At 45.3% G+C, this 23071-nt stretch overlaps 1 protein-coding gene across 3 annotated transcripts in view; it reads right to left on the bottom strand.

Moving 5' to 3' along the window:
• EVA1A (eva-1 homolog A, regulator of programmed cell death) overlaps positions 1-23071 on the bottom strand; it is a 154551-nt gene that overhangs the window by 55307 nt on the left and 76173 nt on the right. The window contains exons 1-2 of one of the 3 annotated variants that reach the window (XM_063594588.1): positions 13663-14456; positions 13078-13317 (exon numbers count right to left, since the gene is read on the bottom strand). The exons of 1 other annotated variant lie outside the window; for it this stretch is intronic. The gene's annotated coding sequence lies outside the window, so the exon portion shown is untranslated. Of the gene's footprint in view, positions 1-13077; positions 14457-23071 lie in introns of those variants that run through there. One more of the 3 variants, XM_034953435.3, reaches the window with a different exon arrangement.

Raw genomic sequence — 23071 nt, 5'->3', positions numbered from 1 at the left:
TAGACATGTTCTCATCAAATTGGTCTGCAGTCCTGTCATTTTCACTTTGGAGCACACCACAAACCATTTCTCCCCATCGTCCCTTCCTTAAGTTCCCTGAATTAAAGCAATAGCTCCTAACTGGCTCCCTACCTCCATTCTCTCCCCATCCTCCAATTCAGCATTCACAGAGTCACCCACCAGCATTATCACTCTAGAGCAGGGGCTGGTAAACTACTGCTCATGGGTAAATCCAGCCCACTGCCTGTTTTTGTTTATAAAGTTTTATTATCACATAGCCACACTCACTCATTTGCATATTGTCTGTGGCTGCTTTTGCACCATAGTGGCAGAGCTGAATAGCTATGACAGACTATAGGTCCACAAAGTTTAGAATACTCACTATCTGATCCTTTACAGAAAAAGTCTGCCAGGCCCTTGGTAAGTTGCCATTCCCTTCAGTGACTTGCCTCTCATACAAAAACCTACATTGAGTAGTTGGCCCTTGCCTGTCTTTCCTGGCTCATTTCTCTTTTATTTATTTATTTTTGAGACAGGGTCTCATTCTGTCACTCAGGCTATAATGCAGAAGCGTGATCTTGGCTCACCGCCAGCTCCACCTCCTGTGCTCAAGGGATTCTCCCACTTCAGCCTCCCAAACAGCTAGAATTACAGGCTCACACCACCATGCCTGGCTAATTTTTTTGTATTTTTGGTAGAGATGAGGTTTTGCCATGTTGGCCTGGCTGGTGTTGAACTCCTGGGCTCAAGCAATCTGCCTGCCTTGACCTCCCACAGTGCTGAGATTATAGGCGTGAGCCACCCTGCCTGGCCTCCTTGCTCATTTCTTGCCACTCCCCTATGTCCCACTCTTGCTGATTAAGAGTCTCCCCAAACACCACGTGTTGCCTCCACCTGTAACATCTCTACTCCCTTTCCACATGAAAAAATTTCACATATTCTTTAAGATTATGTTTAAATGTCCCTTCCCTCCGAAGCTTTTCAGCCCTATTCAAGGGTCAGGCACTCCTTCCTTAGAGCTCCCTTAGCACCCTGTGACATCCCTTCAATAGACAGCATGTTGTAAAGAATGAATATGCGCCTACAGATCTTTCTCCTTTACTGGACACCCCCAACCTAAACCTCTCTCATTCTCTCCTAGAGCACCCTGTTCTTGTCCGGGATAGCAGTTACCAGTTTATAATCATCATGTATTTTATCTGTGTATTTACTTCTTGAATGCCCATCCCGTAATAACTGTAAGCCCCCAGAAGGCAGGAACTAAGACTGTCAGAATTACCATCACTTTACCATCACCTAGCCTTGAGCCAGCCACATAGTTGTTCAAATTATTAAATGAACTGATGACTGGCTAAATGAAAACTATATATATATATATATATATTTTTTTTTTTTTACTGATAAATCAAATACAAATGAAAGAGAATCTAAGGTATCACAGCTGTTGCTTTATGGGCACACAGTGTACTGCCTCCCAAACCCTTTTGCACCCTGCCACAATCCAGAAGGTTGGATGGGCAGAAGCACCAGTGATAGCTTAGATGTGGATATCTGACACATGTATACAGCCCTGTGCACTCATTTGTGGGAATCAGTGTGGAACATGTACATAGGCCTTTTTCATGACAGAAAATTCAGACCCCATGGAATAGGAATAAAGCCAAGTATGGGATTATGTAACTTCACCGAACCACATTTGTGGGGAGCCACACAGCATCCCAGCCACACCTTCCTGGGGAAGAACTTCCACCACTCTTTGTCTACTGAGGAAAAGTGGGGCAAAACACCTGCAGCTTCTTCCCTCTGATGGAAGAAAGAGTCCCTAAGGAGAGTGCCCTGTCTGTCCATCACACCCACACCCAGCCAAAGGGACTCTGCACATGCCCACATCCAGGTGAGAGACCTGGCTGGGAGGAGAGTGGGGAGGGGTCCGGCAGGGATGATCCTTCCTTGCCTCCTACAGTGTCCTCCAGTACCTTCAAGCTGTCCTCCAGGGAACCTTCAAGCTGGAAATGTGACTCTTGAATGATGCACTGTTTACTTTTCCTGATACCTGAAGGCTCAAGATCAAACAAATAATTCAGCTGAGCTGCTGCTTTGTGTGGGGAAAGAAAAATACCCCAAGGCCATTTCCCGTGTGGCCTTTTGGATTCAGGATGGTGCTCTTTGGGAGAGCCCTTTCCATAAAGGCCCTCTGTGAAGGTGTGTGCATTTCACTGAGATGTTTCCAAGAAGAGCAAAGATGCCATTTCAACCAAAGCAAATATTTGAAGTTGGCAGCCAAACTCTAATTCCAGCCCTGAGCCTCAGGGATGTCAGCATCATGAACATGAACCAAGGCAAAGCTGAATTTCTTGTTTAAGTCAAGCTTTTAACCCTCTATGGTATCTGCCTCTGGTCTGAACAAAAGAATCTTAAGTATGAAAACAGAGATTGTCTTTGCCCCTAGATAAAAACATCTTCTGGGATGGCTTCTGGGAGGCTCTGGGATGCAGCCTCTAAACCTGGTAACAAAGAATTCACAGGAAATGCCCCTATTTTTCCATTATTAAGAACTTTAAATGGCAGTGGTCAAATCCTCTAGGGTCATTCCAAGCAGAGGGTTGTCACTCCGGCAAATCTTATAATGGACCTTTCATTTCCTACAAGGTCTAAACAACTCTCTGTCTCCTCTCATATATTTGCCTTCATCCCCAACTACCTTTCCCTTTGCTCAGAGAAGCAGGTGTCTCTTCTCCAGTCCAAAGCTGGTGTCTCCTCCCCATAACCCCACTATGGTCTAGGTCCTCTTCCTTCCTCCTGAAACCTTGGTGCTGCTGCCATCCTTACCTCCAAGTATCTACACAGCAGATGCCAATTCCCCATGCCTGAAGTGGAGCTTCAGCACATCATGCTCTATTGAAGAATACTTTGAAGGCAAATTGAGTGGGTGATATACTGAACGCACCTGAATTTGACATGGTCTGGACTTAACAACAAGTGATAAGTCACCACTGGGCATTGTGAAAGACATTTTCTCTGCTCCATCTAATAAAAGCTGAAGACCTGAAACACCTGTCCAGAATTTCTTTAATGATATCCAACTATCAACATGGAAGCCATCCAGAATATGAAGAGAAATATTAGAAATCTGTGTGGAAAAGGGAAGCAAACATGGAGACACCTCTCCCAGCGTGCATAGTCCATTTGTGACCACTCTATAATATGTGCTGGTCAGGCAGGCACGGTGGCTCATGCCTGTAATCCCAGCACTTTGGGAGGCCAAGGAGGGCAGACCACGAAGTCAGGAGTTCGAGACCAGCCTGGCCAGCATGGTGAAATGCTGTCTTTACTAAAAATACAAAAAATTAGCCGGGCATAGTAGTGTGTGTCTGTAATCCCAGCTACTTGGGATGCTGAGGCAGGAGAGTCACTTGAACCCAGGAGGCAGAGGTTGCAGTGAGCCAAGATCGCACCACGCATTCCAGCCTGGGCGACAGAGCAAGACTCTGTCTCAAAAACAAAACAAAACAAAAAACAAAACAAAAAAAACAAAAAAAATGTGCTGGTCTTTTCCATCTTTAAAACACTGTCTCTACCTAATACCTCTAGCTGCTGTCTTTTCTTGCATGTTACTTTCATAGACAAGCCTCTAAAAACAATTGCTAAAGTTTGGTATGTCCACTTCCTCACCTCACATTTGTTCATTAGCTCCTCTCATCTGTTAGACTCCTCTCACCAAGTCGTCAATAGCTTTGGAATTTCCAAATCCATGAACATTTCAGATCTCTCATTCTTCCATATCATTTGAAGCTGTTGATCCCCCTCTCCTGGAAACTCTCCTCTTCCGCATCCCAGTCTCCCATTTCCTCCTGCCTTTCTGCACATCCCCTTCCCTGTTGACTTCACTGGGTTCTCTCCTTCCTTCCCTGAGGTCAGTGTTGTGCCCTAGTACCGCCACTCTCGGAAGCAATCTGGCACATGCCTGGCATCCTGATAGCTGACTCAAAATCCTAGGTCCATGACTTATAGCTGTGTGACCTTGGGCAAATTACTTACCATCTCTGTGCCTAGGTTTACTCAGCTGTAAAATAGATAAAACAATAGTAGTCCTTCCTAACAATGGTTGTTGAGAGGATTAATACACGTAAAGTGTTTAGAACATACAGTACACACTCAATAAACATTAGCTATTATAATTCCTCTTCCCATACTCCATAACCCTCCGTAACCAACTGATCCATGCCATGACTTCACTACCTTTGGTTAAAGTTTGTTTGTGGGCCGGGCACCGTAGCTCATGCCTGTAATTCTGGCACTTTGGGGGACTGAGGCAGGAGGATCACTTGAGGCCAGAAGTTCAAAACCAGCCTGGTCAATATAGTGAGACCCTGCTCTACAAAAAGTTTTACAAATTAGCTGGACATAGTGGCATATAACTGTAGTCCCAGCTACTCAGGAAGCTGAATCAGGAGGATCACCTGAGCCCAGGGGTTCAAGTTCAAGACTGCAGTGAGCTATGATTGTGCTGCTGCATGCCAGCCTGGTCACAAAGTGAGACTCTATCTCTTAAAAAAAAAAAAAAATGTTAGCTTTCTTGTAAATCTTGAAGACTTTTCTCGGGAATGTCAAACCTAGAAAACATCTGCCCACTAGCCATCTCTCCCTGACTATCTTAATATTTCAAACTCAATATATGTGAAACTGAGTTCATCATCCTTCCTATAAATGCTGCTCCCTCCTCCCTGTCCCTTCTCTCTCCTAATGAATAGCCCCACTATCCTTCCCACTGGTTGCCAGGCCAAAATGTCAGAATCGTCCTAGACTCCTGCCCCTCCCTTACTCCCCTGTTCAATCAGTCACCAAATCATGCCAACTTTATTGCCAAAGGCTTTCTTGAGTCTGCCCAATTCTCCACCCTAATTACCAGTGTCTTATTAGAACCTCATTATTTCTCACCTAGATGATAGTAAGTCACAACAATATTAAAAATAATACTGGCCACTAGTATGACTTGCCAATTACAAATAAACCACTGTAGTAGACATTTCACATACTTCATTGTATGTAACCCTGTCTACCATGCATACCATCCATAAGGGAGGAAGTAGAGTCCACTGTTTTCAGATAAGACGGAGGCTCAGAGACATTTGCTAAACAGCCCAAGTTACAGGGAATGTGGCTGGGAAGGAGGCTGAGATGTATCTGACTCCAAATCCCAGGCTTTTTCATCCCCTAAACTGCAATAACATGCTAACTGGTCTTTTTGCCACCTATCTTATTCTTCTCCAATATTTACTCTATTGCCAGAACAGTATTAGAACAAAACTTTGACCCAGTCTCTCCTCTGTGTGAAATCCTGCAGTAGCTCCCCACTATCTTCAAAGTAAAATTCCAGTTCTCTAACAAATCCAGATGTGATTACCTAGCCCCTTCACAGGCTGACTTCCTTTGTCCCCAGCCATGCCTATCTGCCTTCCCTTCTTGAAGCAGCCCTGGCTTGCTCACCTGGACATGCTGGACTTCTCACCGGCCCATCTGCCTAGGCTCCACTTCTCCTCTCATCAGCCTGGATGCTCCATCTCAGCCTCTTTGATGCATGTTGTCTTGGACTCACCTGCTCTCCAAGCTGAGTTTAGGTGTCCCTCCTGTGGGTGCACATAGCACCCTGTGATTGCCTCTAGTGTGGTACTTTAGGGTAGTACAACATTCACTGATTGAGCATCTGCCATAGGCCAGTTTACAGTAGGCTCTGGTGATTTGGGAATCAACAAGACATATGTCCTGATTTCAGACAACTTACTGTAATGAGAGATGGACAGCAAAACATTGCATTACTATCTCTGATTTCCTCATCTGTCTCCACACTGGATTGCTGAGCTCCTTGGGTACAAAGAGTATCTTGTTCATCCCTGTTTCCAGAGCCTGGAACTGTGCCTGGCACATGAAGGTGTCAGTAAGTGTTGGCAGCTTGAGCTGAGCAGACACACCAAGGCCACCCAGCTGTCTCTGTGAGCACATTAGCACACCCACAGGAACACTTTTACTTTCATGTGTGTCTTTTTCAGACTAAATGTCCAGTCATTGTCTTCTGAAGTTCCACGAGATCCTACAGTGCACCCTGCTTTTGACATGCAGCAGGGTCTAACACTGGAGAATGTCCAGGCCAACCATTCCTGCCCTGTGTGACTGACCCACTAGGAGATTAAAGGACCGAGGTCTCATAGCAAGTAAATGGCATTGCTGACTCTCCTCCAGTGTTCATTCCGCCCACCATCAGGTTCATAGCGACATCTCAGTGCAGCAAAGAAGGATGCCACTGTCAGAGGTTGCTTGGCCAAGTGGCACTCAGGATGGGGGAACTCAGGAAAGAAATGCTTCTTCCAGTAACAGGCCCTACCCGTCTCCTCCCATAGGCTGCTATGGCCTGTCTTGTCTTGACAAGATGAGTGTGTTTGTGGAGGTGCCCAGAGAAAGACAGCTTTAGGCAGCCCTTTTGATCAAAGTCCCCTTGCAGAAACAAGATCCCCTGAAGTCTGCTCCCTGCAGCTACCACCAGCCCCATCTGAATGACAAGGGCAGGAGGGGGCAAGGCAAAAGGGGAGAGGCTTAAATTACAGCAGGTGTTTTGTAAAGTCTTCTTTTCCTTGCAAGTTTATTGTTGCTTCTCTACTAAGCAGCACTTCCCCCTCCTCTCATCATGGAGGGCAAAGTGCAGGCTGCCTTGGTGATCAAAGAGGGGGCAAGAGGAGGAAGAGAGTTTTTGAACCCCAGAACAAAGAGCGTCTCACTGCCCCCAGGCACAGCCTCAGATGCCAGGCTGGGGAGAAGGAAAGGGGGAAAAGCGGGGAGGAAATGGCCATTCCTATCCCAACCACAGCGGCCCACTCTTTCACCTTCTTTTTCGAAAGCAGATTTTCTAAAAGTATCTTTGATGATAACAGCTCTCTGGAGACTATCTGGAGCGGGATAAAGGGCTTAGAGTTTGGTGCCCTGGACCTGATCCTGGCTCTGCCTTTTAGTTGTGGGTGTGACCCTGATTCCTCCTCTAATACAGACCTCAGAGGGTGTTTGTCAGGATCCATGCAATTAAGTCAGCTAAAGCCCCTAGCACAGTGCCTGGCACCCAGCCCAGGTTATAATTGATCTCTAGGAACCACTCCTGGGACCACTTCCCTGGAGGAAGGATGGTCCCCAGAAGAGAGGATTCTTCTCCCTGTCTCCAGTCCCTGATCCCTGGCTGGATTGAGTCTTCTTCTCTACTCATATCTTCTCTGTCATGGCACTAATCCACCACACTGTGTTGTCTGTTTTCTTTTCTATCTCTTCCTTCAGACCATGAGCATCTTGAGGTCCAGGAATGGGACTTCCATGCTAGAGCATTCATTCACTCATCTATCACTTACTAAGTGCCTCCTATGTGCCAGGGGGTCACTAAGTGGTGAATAAATGAGTAAAGCCTGGGGATGACCTATAGAAGGACCTACACCAATTGTCTAATCAATAAGCATATGCACCCATCCTCTGTGGGGAGCTCAATGCAATCAGCACATGCAAATGGCTTTGGGCTCAAAGAAAGACTGCAAATAGGAATGCAATTCCCAGGAAATGTGTGAATCCTAATAGCTGTTGATCTGCTGGATCACAGGCTGGATTTTATGTGAAACAGACTTCAGCATCAAAACTCAATCTCTATCTCTATCTCTATCTCTATCTCTCTCTCTCTCTCTCTCTCCCCTCCATCTCCCCTTCCTTCCCTCTGTTTCTCCATCCCTTTCTAAGTCTGGAGAAATTTAGCAATTGCTTAGCAATTCATACAGACTTTTGGATGCTCTAAAGGTAAAACCCAGACTCTGGAGGGGCCACTCACAGAGCTCATCAGCTAGGACTTTGAAAAGAAAACAAAACAACTACCCACAACCTCCCAGCTCAGCTTTGTTTTTGATTGTGATTTCTTTGCTTACTAGAGACAGTGTCTCTCCCTGACCCATGGGCTCTGGTTCCACTGCCCCAGGAGGAAACAAGGCCAGCAGAGATAAGAGGCAGAGCCCCTATTCAAAGAGCTCAGCACACCTGAGCTTTAAATGCCCACTCCATTGTCTCAAAACAGTACAGAGACAGACTCCTGCACTGGTAAAATGTCAAAGTCACGTCCCCAGGCCCATCTCTGCCCTCCAGTCCCCACCATATGCCTACATGTCTTCCAGGCTCTTTCTTGACTCTTACACATGCTGTTTCCTATCTGTAATGCTCTTTAATCACCAGTCCCTTCAAACCCGCCAAGCTCCCGCTTACACGGGAGCTCAAACATCCTCTTCTCTCTGATGCCTTTCCTAACTCTTCTAGCAGAGATGGTGCTGGTTCCTTTGAGCTCCCAGTTCTCTGCTCAGATCTCTTATTCTATTTAACACATTCTGATGATCTATTCACATGTCCATCATATGTCATGGACTGCAATCTTAATGGTACAAACCAGGTCTTCATCTTTGTGTCTCTGGCACCTGCACAGAGCTACGTATTGCACGTGTATTCCAAGTCCACACTAATACCTCAAGGTTCTGCCACCACTCTAGTCTGAAACCAAATGCCCTTTACAGCACTAAACAGGGTTTCACACAGAGTCAAACAACAGAGTGCATTTCGCAGAGAATACAGCTCAAGACGTAAACGGGGCAAAGTGTATCTCCCTAGAACTAGAGACACAAAGCAGGGGCCAGCTTCATTAGAAAGTCTGCTGCAGGTCACTTAAGAGGTGCTACCCAAAGTGGCAGCCAACGAAGTGTGACATCAGAGGCCTCAAGACCTGGCACCAAGCCTGACATCCCCCTGACCTTTCTACCCTGGGCTAGTTTATCTTCTGTGCCAAGCTATAAAAGCCTCAGTATAAATACAAGTGATGCCCAAAGATCTTGGGTCTAACTTTTATTCAAGTCATTAATATCCTACAGGAATTTGTCTCTCAGGTCAGCCAGCTAGTGACCTAGGAGAGGGGATAATGCCAGGAGACAGTATGAGTCTGGTGTGGGAAAGGGAAGGCAGTGCTATAGGGCAGCGGTTCCCAACCTTTTTGGTTCCAGGGACCAGTTTCCTAGAAGACAATTTTTCCACGGATAGGGGGAGATGGTTTCAGGATGAAACTGTTCCACCTCAGATCACCAAACATTAGATTCTCATAAGGAGTGCACAAACTAGAACCTTCACACATGCGGTTTGCAATAGGGTTCATGCTCCTATGAGAATCTAATGTAGCCACTGATCTGACAGGAGGCGGAGCTCAGGCGATGGCCCTGTTCCTAACAGGCCAGGGACCAGCCAAGGGGTTTGAGGACCTCACCATGGGGATCTGAAGAGTCTTGGATGTCAATGGATAGGAAAGTTCTCACCCTACTCCACCCTCAAAAGCAGCACTTACTAGAATGTTTCCCTGGCCCCTAAAAAACCCACAAGGCTTTACACATGCCAGGTTAGGTGACCTCATCCCACTGAAGTTTTGGAGAGAACCTGCCAAAACAAGCAAACTCAGGGGGATTACAGCTGTGCAGGACAGCTGTGGAGGAAGCCAGAGTACACAAATGTGCAGGTATTTGTGTAAGGCAGTCTAGCCCACAGAGCAAGTGGCCCAGGGACTAGCAAGTGGGCTCGGTTTTCAAAGCCAAGGCTGCATTAGAAGCAATAGAAGATTCCAAGTTAGTTTAGTGATCAGTTGTAACCAAGTATCCAGTGTCAAACACAACTTACCCAGAGGGTAAGTGAGTGGCTCCAAATCTGCTTCTCCAACACCCCATATGGGTCATTAAATTCCCTTAGCCAGTTTTACCTTCAATAGATAAATGAGCCTTACAATACATGGAGAGAAGGTGTACTTTGCATCTGATCAAGTATAATGTGGGAGACTCAGCTGGTGGCATTTATTCATCCATCCCTCATTCATCAATTGGTTTCACCAATATTTATATGCTAGGTGCACACTGCAAAGGGCACATGCACAGTAAAGACAAAGCTGGAGTCACAGAGTTTTTGACCCCAAGTCTGCACCTCTCTCCTCCAGGCAGGTGTGTGTTGACTCCATCCCCCCATCCCAAAAAAGTTAATCCTCTTCTAGCCCTGACTATGTACATAGGCTCAATTTAGCATCAAGATCAGTGGTGCTAGGAACTAACCCCAATGTCCTGCCCCTCTGTGGCTGGGGGCAGGGCCAGGAGGCAAGGAAAGGAGCAAGAGTTGTAAAAATAATGGCGTAGTCTTAAATCACAAGCATGATGCAGGTGGAAAACCCAATGGACTTAGGCTCTCATTAATGCACTTAGCAAACCTTATCTCACATTAACTGAGCACTTATTATATGCCAAGCACTGGGCTAAGCCCTTTACCCGCATAGTGTAAAGAGTATGTGTTTTGAAATCCTGACGTGTGCGTGAATCTTGGCCCTACCGCTCATTAGCTCCATGACTCTGGGCAAAGTGCTTAGCCTCTCTGTGCCTCTGTTTCTTTGTCTGGAAAATAGGGCAATACCAGTAGTAACTGTAAAGGACATTATAGGTTTTAAATGAGTAAAAATGTATAAAATGCTAAACTTGAACCATGTCCTGGAATTAGGTAGGCACTCAGTATTAAGATGAATGATTATTATTCCATTAGTTAGTCATACTAGTCTGCAGAGAAGGTACGCTATTTCTTCTTACCAAGAAGACTTTGAGAGACTGACTCAACTTGACCAAGGTCAAGTAATTAACTTTTAACAGAGTTAATAAGCGGCAGAACTGAGATTTGAACGCAAGAAGCCTGACGCCAAAGCCTGAAACCATCACTGTGAGCATCGACGGCACTAAGCTAGATTCTAAGTATGTAAGACCAGGGGAGAGATAAACAAAATACTGTAAGAGATACATATTTATTTTTTTAAAAAAAGGAGGGGAGAGGGGAGGCTGAGGCTGAGGCTGAGGCTGAGGCTGAGGCTTTCCCCCAACCTGGGGCAGGGCAGGGAGCAACAAAATGGTCTGTAGGAACTGAAGAATGATGCTTCACCCAAAAGGAGACTTAACTTCTAGTCTCAAAGATTGATTGCCAGCCAAGGAGGAAGAAGGGCATTCCAAAAAGTCAGGACCTAGAATACCAAAAGAATAGTGGGTTGGGGGAATGTCAGGAACATTGAGGAAGTGGCATAAGGTGAGGCCAGTTGTGAAGAGCCATGTGTACAAGGTCGGGGGTTACATTTTATTCTGTAAAGACAGTGATTTTCAAACTTTAACATGCAGAAGAATTACCTTCAGTGCTTGTAAAACACCTGCAGATTCCCAATTCCCATCCCTTCTGCTAGCAATAGGGGACCAACAAGGGTGCTAAGGCAATATAGCAGCATGACCTGCTGTGGATTTGGCAACAGAATTCCGGCACTGGAATGGAGGGAAAGACTGGGACAGAGACTGGTATAATCAGCCAAACTAGAGCAGATAAAAGGATGAGAGCTGGAAATAATGGCACTCTTCATGAAGTGAAACATTAAACCTGGGCTTCTCAACCTCAGCACTATTAACATTTTAGGCTAGATAATTCTTAAATCTTGGAAGCGGAGTGGGGGAGTGGGGAGATGTCTTGTGCAATACAGGATTTGGCAGCATCCCTGGCCTCTACCCACCAGATGAATAAGATCCTCTTCTACTTACATGATGACAGCCAAATATGTCTCCAGACATTGCTGGATGTCACTTGGGAAGTAAAACCAAAATTCCATTGAAAACCATTACTTTAAGGCCTAGCATCCCTGCTTTACAGATGAGGAAATCCAGCTACAGAAAGGTACAGGAAGGCCCCAGCCAGGATTCAAGCTGGTGGTCTCACTCCAGGGCCTGGGCTCTTAGCCACTGCGCTTGACTGCCTTTATGGAAAGGAGATTCAAGCCAGCCTTCTGAACAGTATTACACATTTCGTGACAGACTGGATGACAAGAAGGGGATGAATTAATAAGATTCAAAGGTGAAACCTCAGTGCTTGCCGCTGAACTCAGAGGACAGTAGATAATAAGTAGTTTGGGTTTGAATAGAATCAAGGTGTATTAGGTCAAAACGGAAAAAGCCTGGTCCCTTGTACTATGAGAAAGGAGGTGGGGGGGGCGGGGGAGTTGGGGGGACGGTTCTTGCTCAGACTAAAAAGAAGAATCTTCTGTAGGGCTGGACTTGAAGTGTGTGTGTGGTATAGACCAGCTAGGACCCAAATCCTGGCTGGGCCCTTTCCTAGCTAGCTGTGTGGCCCCATCTCATTTTGCCCGTTTGTAAAATAGGGGTAAGAGTCCCTACACACAGGCTTGTTATGAGAACTCAGGCAGTTAATAAGAACAACATGGCAAGCCAGCACGATGTGGTTGGCACTCCTCTCCTTCCAGGACATCCTCATTTCCTCCATGCCCCAACGCGCTCCGTACTGCGTGCCAACACCTCCCCTTACCCCTCAATAGGAGGGGTGGGGACCCCCACGCAGACCTCCCAGATAGAGCAGCGTGGACTGTCTGCGCGCCCCTCTCCAAAAGCAAAGCGTCCCACTGGGACTTTAGGGGGCGCCAACAGCCTTTCACTCCCTGATGCACTCGGCTTTCGGGGTCCTGGGGGTCGCCAAATGCGCGCGGCGAGTTGGCTACCTCCGAAACAAACCAGGTAAATAGTCCACGGTGCAGCACGTACATTTCTGGCAGGTCCGCCCCCCGCAGGCTTGGGATCGAAGCCAGTCAGGCTCAGCCCAGCTCCCAGAGGCATAGGAGAGAAGCGCTAGATTTGGGAACGACCTGCTTTCCGAAGCTGGGCTGCAGAGGCAGGGAGTTGAGAGTTGTTCTATCCAGAAAGAAGCAGGGGCGGGGGGCGGGGGCGGGGGGCGAGAGAAGAAACAGGAAAGTGGGAGGAAGAGGAGGCAAAAAAGAAAGCGCTGGGAAGCAGAGTTCCCTGTGGGACCCAGCCTACAACACCTGGGCAGGGACTTGGGAACAAAGCAGCTGCTTCAGGTCAGAAGTGCTCTGGGTGTTTCCGAAAAGAGGGCGCTTCGGAGAAGTCGGAGCCCGCTGGGGATGCCGGGCGCCCCAGAATTCAGGGAGCGCTCTCGGGCGCCTCTTACCTTTGCTGGGGCCCCGGCGCGCACTTCCGGGGACTGCGCTTGGGGCGCGCGGGGCCAAGCAGGGGGACCCGGAGCTGATCACTGAGGGGCGGACACGACAAAGCGCTGCCCGGGTCTTGGGCCGGCACCAGTACCTCGGAAAGGAATCCCGGCGGAGGGGCCGCCGGGGTCAGGGCTGGCCTGGGGATGTGGGGTCCCGGCCTGGGTGCTCACGGACGGCGGCGCCAAGCCCCGCAGAAGCTGCAGGAGCCCGAGTCAGTGGGAGGAAAAGGTTGTCTCATTTCCTTCGATCTCCCCCCTCCTCCACCCGCTTGGCTCCGGACCTGCCCTCCCTCTCCCCCGCCCCCTTCTGCAAGCCAGCGGCCCATGTGGGCGCCCGCAAGACGCGAAACCTGAACGGCTGCGGCGTGCGGCGTGCGGCACCTCCCTCCGCGCCAAGTTAGTTCACGCTCCCAACTCCTGCCTGCCTCCCCGCGCTGCCGACTGTCTGCAGGACCGGAGAGGTTCCCCATCGGCAGTCCCCAACCTATCCCGGTCCTTCCAGGCTTTCCCCCTGCTGGGACGAGCCCAGATTTGAAAGCAGACCTCCAAGCCCCTGCCAGCATCCATCCTCTCATTCCTGTCCCGTCGCCTGCTTTGAGCCTGTATTCAGCTACTCAACTCAGACAGGAAATAACCACTTACTTTGTTAAATTTGATCAACTTTTTTTTTTTTTTTTTTCTGAGTGGGAAGTTAAAGCCTGATGCATAATCTCGAAGGAATGTTCATTTTTATCGGAAGAAATGCAGCTGAGGCCTCTGTTTGGCCTTTCTCTTTCAGGGTTGGGGTTTTGTTTGTTAAAATCAACAAGTATTTTATGGAGAGTGATGGGCGCTCAGCTGGGCGCTGGAAACGCAGAAACAACCAGAGGGACACCCTGTTCCTATACAATCGTCATAGGGGAAGAGTGCAGGGAGAGAACAGGTCCCGGGATGCGGTGGTCTCTTAAGAGATGGGTCACGGAGTGAAAGAGCCTTCTACAGAATCAAAATACAAGCTTGGACAGAGGGAAGACGGAATAAGAAAGCCTTCAGGAGGCGGTCTAGCAAAGAGCACAGCCAGGGCAGTGAGTGGATGGTGGGGAACAGGGAGGAAAATATTGTGCCAGTCCGTTAGGAAAGGAGAGGAGCTCCTAGAAGCAGTGGGATGGAACTGACAAGATCTGATGACCAAGGGCTTGAAAGGGAGAAGATGAGGAGAGGATGAAGGAGAGAGGTGACTCCCAGGCCTCTGGCTAGAGTAGCCAGTGACCACGTGGATGACTAGAATCCCAGAGTGCCTTCTGGAGCTGCTACTCCAAGTGTGGTCCAGAGACTGGCAGTACTAACACCACATGGAAGCTTTATGGAAATGAAAACCCTCGGGCCGCACTTGAACCACTGGATTAGTATCTGCAGCTTAACAAGATCCCTAGATGATTCAAATGTGCATTAGAATTTGGAAGCACTGGCCGCTAGACCACTGACTGTATATTATGCTGTATATTGGACTGATTGTATATTAGACTATGGAGCCCTGGGTGTCTATTAGAAACACCTGGGGAGCTTTAAAAACCAATAGGAGGCCCCAGCTCCACCCTCACAAATATTTCTGTAATTGTCTGGGGTGGAGCTCCCACATCAGTTTTTTTTCAGATGCTCTCAAGATGATCTCATACAGCCAGAGATGAGAGCCACTGTTTCAGACTTACTCAAGAGCTACTTCATTTTACCTTGAAATGCTGCTCTTCAAAAGGAAAACAACACCTATCTGTAGATGAAAACGTAAAGACGTAATGATAAACGTAAAGATAAACGTAAAGGAATAATGGGGGGAGTATGTAGGAGTTGAAGATTAGTCCGCCGTAGTCGGTGTATTCGTAGGTTCAATATCATTGATGGCCGATTGATTTAATAGTAAAGGAGGGGTCGTTGACCTCGTCTGTTATGTAAAGGATACGTAGGGATGGGAGGGCAATAAGGACTAGGATGATGGCGGGAGGTTATCCCACTCTCATGCAGAGGCAACTGGTCTGGTAGAAAGGGCCCTTGTTTCCTAAACTAATCAGGGAACAAGGTTCTAGCCTCAGACAGCACTAAATTACTCTCTGAATTTGAGAAAGTACTCCCCTCTCCGACCTCTGTTTCCTTATCTGTAAAAAGAATACATACTTGCCTGACTCCAAATTCCACACTCTGGCATGCAAGGGCCATCATCAGAGCTCCCCCTAACTCTCCAGCTTTCCAGCAGGCATATGGAGAGGCTGTGATGAGAAGCGGGGTTTCCTGATGTAATACTACGTGTGTTAGCCAAGGGCACAGCCCTGTACGAATATCAGAGATCAGAGGTTTGTGTGCCGAGTACAGGAGCACACATACAATCAGTGCTCAGTAAATGTGTGTTGAATGAACTAATTAGTAAAGAAACAAATAGATAGGGCACAGGTGCCAGTAGGTGAGCACAGACTTTCTATAGATGGGCCCTAATCTTGAGCCTACTTATTTGCCCCCAGGCTGGAGAAAGGACACCTGGAAGCACTCTGACCCAATCTACCTTTGGATTTAAAAATACTACCACTACTAAGAACTGCTAATATGTGTTGGTACTTAGTACGTGCCAGTCACTGGGCTGTGTCTCACTTATAAACATTGCCTCATTTTATTAAAATAAAGCAGATACTCTTGAACCCCCTACACTTCAATAGATTTCAGGAATCACAGGTATGGAAAGACTAGAGCTGCCATCTAGATTATCTTCTGCCTCTGGTTGTGCAGCAGGACAGAAGTGCATCCGTTGCTAGCCTGACAGTCCCTCTTGGGGTTCCTACGGGTCATTCTCCAGAACATGCATCCCTGCATGAAGGCCAACATTGAGATAAATGACTACTTAAGGATCCTACAGAGGTAGATTCTACCAGGAGCTATGTCAGAGGACCTATGGGTTATGGCTGCACCTTGGAAAGGAACCCCTCAAAGCTACTAACTTCATGCTTGCATGCACACGTGTGTTCATGTGTGTGTATGCTTTTAATGAGCGCCTCACAGATACCGAACTCTATGCCAATCCTTTCCACATACATTTCTTTTAATCAACACAGCATCTTGATTGGCTAAGTATTCTTGTTCTGTTATTTTATAAATAAGAAAACTGGAACAACATGAAGATCTGTTCGTCTCTGTAGCCCGTTTCTTAAGTATACATCCTATTGCATTGTTGTTCCTGTCCACCACCTCTGCCTACCCCCATTCTATGGAGGCAAGAATCTTCAATTCAAGTCCCATTCGCTTGTTATGGTTACAAGTCACCAAAACTCTCTGTGCCTCATTTTCCTACCCACAAAATAAGTTGTCTTTGATTGCTCTTTTTTGAAGGTACCGTGTGTGGCTTGACACTCTAGGCTGAGAGGAGATGAGGAGAGATAACCCACAGACTGTTAAGAGAAACTGAACACTGGGGTGATTTATTCCAAGATGAGAGGGCCCATTGCTTCATTAATGGCAAAATTAGTATAAAAGAGGGAAATAGCTATTTTCCATTTCTAGGGAGACATATTTATGGAACAGTGCCAAATATCAATTAAGACCTTAGGTCAGATGTGAGAAAGGGGCATTAAGCCTCTGCTAGACTAGGGCAAATTCTCAATGGCTACCTTTTGAAGCTCCCTATCCTGGTCTCATAGGGTCTGCTGGATAGACCTTCAGGGTAGAGGTGGTCAGGGAACACAGGAGAGGTTGGAACGCACAGGCTGATACAGGAAGGGCAGAGGAGTAGGGAGTCCATGTGCACAGGCACAGCGTACAGCTCCAATTCTAACCAGAGATGAAGAATTAGAGGAAGAAAAGGGTTCATCCCAGGAAACCAGGATCTGCAGCTCAGGATCTCAAGTAACCACTTCATGCCCGGTTCTCGGCCCAAGGCTGATAGCTGGGGCTCTCAGTGTGAGCAGCCTTGCAGATGTGGGCAGGTAATGCCAGCAGAGTGCACAGGGCTCCCATGGCGCTGGTGGTCAGAGCAGGGAACCACAATTCCCCCACACTGATGTTGTGGCCAACAGCACATCCAGTTCATGGGAAAAGTCTAGAAGCCAGGGCCCCTTCAGCTAATACAAAGAAGATGTGATAGTTTTAATGCTCAGTGAGTGGAGGCTGTGGCATTCCCTCAGTGGCGCAAATGTCGTGATGACAAGATTTGATAGGAGGATCATGTTCCACCCATGTTACCACTGAGCACCACCGATCAGCTACTGTTCGACAAGACTCTAGCCACATTCCTATTGCTTCTGCTTCCAAAACTCCATCTGCATTTGCATAGCAGTAATTTGATGATTTTACACAAAGCTCATTGTGGCAAATATTTACTAGTTTTTGCTTCAAACAGAAATACAACCTCAGACTTTGATTACCCCCATTTTACTGATGAACAAACTAAGGCACAACACCCAAAGGCAGCCAAAAACAAAAACAAACTGAGTCACCAGCTGAGCGAAGGTGAAACCCTTAGACTCCTATGGTTTACCCAAAAATGATGAGCTGCCAAAGGCACCACAAGATGCTTGCAGTGAGAATATGTCCCGATATGTCCTCACCCAAAATCATCTGGCACTATGTAACCCGTGTGTCTATCAATGCAGTTCAGCTTAACTGTCATTTCCTGGAGACTGCTCGCCCTTCACAGAGAACTGTCCTAGACACCATAGGCAACCTTGCTGCACGATACACTCAGCTCTCAGCTGGGGCATGTTCTGAAATCACAAGCTGGGCTCCAGATCAGACCAATTGAATCAGAATCTCTAGGAGTAGGGCTTTTTTTTAAACCTTTCCAGGTAATTACAATGTGCTGTTAGGATTGAAAGCCACTTTTGTAGGAAATGCAGAGACAAATTCCAAACAGTAAGGAGCTCAGTCTAGTAATAGATGATCTTCAAACGTCACCAGGAAAAGGAGAACATCAAAACTGCTCTCCTGTGTGCGGAGTATTAAGACAATGTCAAATAGACAAAAATCCCTGGACTTTTCTCTGCTGTAAGTGACTGAAATCATCCTCATGTGGTAGGATGTGGGGATTTTCCTACCCCACAAGGTAGGAAATCTGGTTTTGTCCCAAGAAAGTACAAATGATTGAAACCAGAATCCTTGCCTGCTTCCACTATGGCACTGCTATTTACAAGAAGCCTTCAAACTTCCAGCTCTTATTAATTCCAGAAGTAGTAAATGATCTCCAGGAGTGATGGAGCAAGGCAGGCATGTAAAGCAAATAATGAAAGACAAAGGAAATTGCCTCATGGCCTGATGAGAGGCTAATGGATGTGCAGACAGAGACACCAATGTGTCACCATTAATGATGTCACTTTAGGAAAATCAGGAGGCCGAAAATTTTTTTTTATGCTTTGCCCTACAGTTATTTCCTATCTATTCATCTTAACAAAAGTGAACTTGAAAAGAAAATGTATACTTGTTTAAAATGTTAGTTTGGAGAAATGAGGACAACCGTTCTCTTTTTCTCTCTCTCTCTTTCTCTCTCTATCTCTCTCTTTCTCCTGTTGTCTCACTTTTGCTATTACATTTCCTGGCAAAGTAATGGGACTTCTGTTAAGGTCCACGGATAGTCATTAACCAAGTGCATTTACATTCATTCATTCCACGACAGCCTGCTGAAATGAAACTAGTCATTTGATAGTATTAGCTACTAACATCGCCTAGACACCAAAGGTCAAAGAATGCAGTATGCCGTATTTATAGTCCAACCTTTTGCCAAATTTTTATAAGGTCTAATGGATGCATTTAATTGCCAAATAAATCAATGTTGACAGTTATACCCCCTCTGCAGTCCTAGATTCCAGATGTAGACAACCAAATTATAAAAACCCATGTTCTCCAGGCCTTGTCTTTTTTTTCAGAAAGCAAAGTTTTACCTGTACAAAGGAATATGAGAGGATGCCAGGAGCACACATCAGTCGTTCAAAAGAACTTTTCATGGAACTAAGACCTCCAGGGAATATAAGCCACACAGCTAAGTTTCCACATGTTCTCATCACTTCTCTCACCTTTTTAAATGTAATGTGCCCGAAAAGGATGAAATATTGAGTAAAAAGCATCAATTAAGTATCCTCTTTATCTGTTCTATTGTGGAGTGGGGGTTTATCTTGTTGAATTATTTCCTCACAGGCCCTAGTCAGAAGAATAGAGATTTAAATACTCCTGGATCAAACACTTTGTCTTGCTTGGGGCAACAGAGTAGAAATCAAAATATTTCTCTAGCCAGTTGCTGCTTCCCAATACAACATTTCTTCTGATTAATGATAGGTTTTTAATCAAAACATATTCACCATTTAAACCATAAACATAGCTTAGTATAAAATTTGCTTCTTTATTTTTTTTTTTCTATTTTCTATAGGGGAATTCTCATGCCCAGGCTGACACCTCTTCTACATTTTTCAACTTGGCTAACAAGGTTAAATAAGCATAAACAGAACTTAAACAAATCATCCATACACAACACTCTCTTTCTAACCAGCAGGAAGCCACTGTAAAATTGAGAGATTTCAATGATAAAAAATGAGACAACGGAACTATGAAAGATGTCTAGAGAAAATGCTAATAGTTGTTCTTTAAGAAAATTCAAGTTAGATCCCAAGTCACAATATACATGGGCCGCAAAAAGTTGTCAATAAGATAAATATTTTTAAAATAAGATAAATCTATTTTTATATTGAAAATACCATTGACTCTCATTATAAAATTGAGATATCACACTACATTTTAATCTCATGACCTGTTTGAAAAATTACCCTGCATGTCTAGAAAACTATACATTTTTAGAGAAAAAGGATACATAAGAGTTTGGAATAAAGTATAAGTTTTGAGTTAAAATAGCTCAACCTCATAGCATACCTGAACTGGACACTGAGCCCTATGTTAGGGTTCCATTATGAGACTGCCTGCATCTCTTCCAAATTCCTCAAAGACTTATTTTCTGTAACTCTGTGAAAGTTGTCAACCTGAGAAACTAAGAGTGATTTGGTTTGAAAGATAAATGGGCAAAACACAGGACAGACAACAAATCATACCGAGCTCTTAATCTCCCTGAAGAGTGTACACTAACCAGAACAGATTATTGAAGGGGTCCCAAATTTCTGAAACCCGCATAGTTCAGGCTTTTAATCCATTCTTCGATTCATAGATTTCATAGTTGCAAATTCTAGAACACGGTATCCTTATGCACAGGTATGCTAGATCTAATCAAACCAACTGGATGGCAATGTGTTCATGTCCCCAGTGCCCAAATCGGAGTGATTTCCATTGCTTAAACCAGTGTCTGTGACCAGCAACCAGTCGGTCTCCTGTGTCTGAACATATCTGATGGAGTTTGGGATCTACTGTAGATGTAAATGAAGAATCTAAGATTTTGATCCTAACAGAAGAAGAGCTAATAGATGAAAGGCTGATTCACTTGCTTCATTTTTAGTCCACACTGAGAATCTGTTAAATTAGCAGGTTTGATTAATGTATTAACAATACAATACTCTTGATTTATTTTAAATGGCTTGCTATACTTCCCAGAAGCATAAGGTTTACTTGTAATGAGATGTGCCGGGCAACAGAGCTTCCTATGACTTCAAACTCCCTGGGCACATGGGAAGTTTGGTCTGGGGGGCTTTTCTCTGTGCCAAAGCCCCTGCTTGCCAGGCCTTTCCTCCTCATCCTTATTTCCTCTTTCCTTCTCTTTAATCTTCCCACTGTCTCCTTCCTCTGCCTTGAACATACCTGAAGCTCCCCCATGTTTATGTTAATAATGTATTATTATTTGATAATCAGTAATAAATCATTGTTACTAATCAATAATTATTATTAAATAATTAATTAAAATTTAATAATTAAAGGATATTATTTAATATTAAGTAATAATTATTAGATAATAATAAATAAATAATTATTAAATAAACCTTCAAGATTCTGGACCCATTTCTAGATATTGTTCTTTCTTTAATTTTTATTTTATTTTATTATTTTGGGAGTACAGGTGATTTTTGGTTACATAGATAAATTCTTCAGTGGTGATTTCTGAGATGTTAGTGCACCTGTCACCCGGGCAGTATACACTGTACCCAACGTGTAGTCTTTTCTCCCTCACCTCCCTTCCAACCTTCCCCCTTAAGTCCCCAAAATTTATTATATTGTTCTATGCCTTTGCATCCTCATAGTTTGGCTCTCATTCATAAGTGAGAGCATACAATATTTGGTTTTCCATTCCTGAGCTACTTCACTTAGAATAATGGCCTCCAGCTCCATTCACGTTGCTGCAAAAGACATTATTCTGTTCCTCTTTATGGCTGAGTAGTATTCCATGATGTACATACACCACATTTTCTTTATCCTCTGGTTGGTTGATGAGCACTTAAATATGCAAAGATATGGAACTATGCTTTCATATCTTTGCAATTGCAAATTCTGCTGCTATAAACATGTGTTGCATGTGTCTTTTTCACATAATGACTTCTTATCCTTTGGGTAGATACCCAGTAGTGGGATTGCTGGATTGAATGGTAGTTCTACTTTTAGAACTTTAAAGAATCTCTGTACTGTTTTCCATATTTACTTTCCCATCAGCAGTGTAAAATTGTTCCCCTTTCATCACATCCATGCCAACATATATTGTTTTTTGACTTTTTAATTATTTAATTTTAATTTAATAAATATTTTAATAATTTTTAATTATTTCCAGATACTTTTATTTATACTTCATTCTTTTCATAACCAAACTTCTCAAATCAATGGTATTCGCTCGCCTCACTTTCTTAATCCCCTTCAATCCTCAGCTCACGGTAGTCTGGTTTTTGTCCCCAACACGCCACTGAAACTGCCCTCATTAAAGTTCCCCATGGCTGCCTCCTGCTAATGCTCCTCATCTCCCTGCAGTACTTGCTGCTGTAGCCACATCCTTCTTCACACCCCCTCCTCCTTTCATTTCTGTGCTTCTCCATTTCCTAGATCCCCTCCTACTTTTGTGATCATTCCTCCTCTGTGACCTTCTTTAACTGGCTTTGCTTGGTAACAGACACATCTGTTCGCATCACTAAAATGCTTCAGGGGTTGCCCACCTCTTACAAAATAAAATCAGGTCTCCATAGCATGGGCTGCAACGTCCTTCAGGGTCAGCCGCTACATATCTCTCCCAACCATTCAGTACCAACCCATCTTCTGCTTCAGCCATGTCAACCTTTTTGCAGTTTCACAAACAGGTTATGCTATTTCACGCTCCTGTACCTTTGTACAGAATGTTCTTGACTCCACCCCCATCCTCCACTAAGGAATTCCAGCTCATCTTTTAAGACTGAGGACAAAGGTGAGCAATTCTGGGAAGCTTTGTCTGCCCCCAAACAGAGGCAGCAACCCCACCTGAGTCCTGGGCATCTGTGACACATTTTCACTGTAGAGCTCTGCACCCTGTTACGTCTCACAGATCCGAGTCCTGTGAGGTCAATCGGTTCTTGTTCATCTCTCTGTCTCAAGTTTGCACACTCCACCTACCACATGATTAGGGTGCAAGAAATGCATGCTTCTTTTACTTCTCTAATTTAATATAATTTGCCCTGAGCTTTCTATTCATTTCATAGAAAATTTTAATTTCAATTATTACTGGGGCATGTCCCCTCCCCAGAGTCAGATGGAAGTCCAGGGTCAGGTAGAGGTGCATGACGCGAAGCATGCAGAGACTTTGTCTACCTGGTCACCACATCCAGGCTTGTTTTCCAAAACAGCATGGAGCCCTGAGGCAAGTTCTTCTAAGGCTTGGGCCTGGGGATTCTTTTCACAGAGGTTCTCAAGGTCACAGACCTTAATGTTTAGTTATTTCTACCCCAGTGCCACTTTCAGCCCCTCAGCTGCCCTCATTGTTGGTGCTGTTGGAAAGCAAGGTCCAGATGATCATACTTCAAGGGCACCCCAGTAACTCTGTTCTTTCTCTCATTTTCAGAGA

The sequence above is a fragment of the Pan paniscus genome, chromosome 12, assembly GCF_029289425.2.
Source record: "Pan paniscus chromosome 12, NHGRI_mPanPan1-v2.0_pri, whole genome shotgun sequence".
NCBI classification, from domain to species: Eukaryota; Metazoa; Chordata; class Mammalia; order Primates; family Hominidae; genus Pan; species Pan paniscus.
This window is presented reverse-complemented; position numbering and strand designations above follow the sequence as displayed.